Below are 363 nucleotides of genomic sequence, written 5' to 3' on the forward strand. Positions count from 1 at the left end.
CCCCAGCCCCGCCCTCGTCCAGTCCCCGGCCGGGCCTTGACCCGCACCCCACGCTCCGCGCTTCTCCGCCGCCTCAGACTGGCCCCTGCCACCCTGCCCTGCTCCCCCACCCTTCAGCTCCCCACGCAGTCCCGCCGCGGCGCCCACCCCTTACCTTCGTCCACAGGGCCTGTGTCAGACGCCCTAACCTCAGCACTCCCGGTGCCCTCAGAGCTGGCCCTGGGGGGGCCCAGAGCCACCTGACCTCCGGCCAGCCCTGACTCCAGCTGGGCCATCTCCTGGTCCCAGAGGGGCCAACGGGATCCGAGACCCAGCTCTGACCCCAAGCGTCTCCGAGAGGGGGAACAGGTCTGGGGGAGGTGG

Source organism: Suricata suricatta, chromosome 1 (genome assembly GCF_006229205.1).
Source record: "Suricata suricatta isolate VVHF042 chromosome 1, meerkat_22Aug2017_6uvM2_HiC, whole genome shotgun sequence".
Lineage (NCBI taxonomy): Eukaryota > Metazoa > Chordata > Mammalia > Carnivora > Herpestidae > Suricata > Suricata suricatta.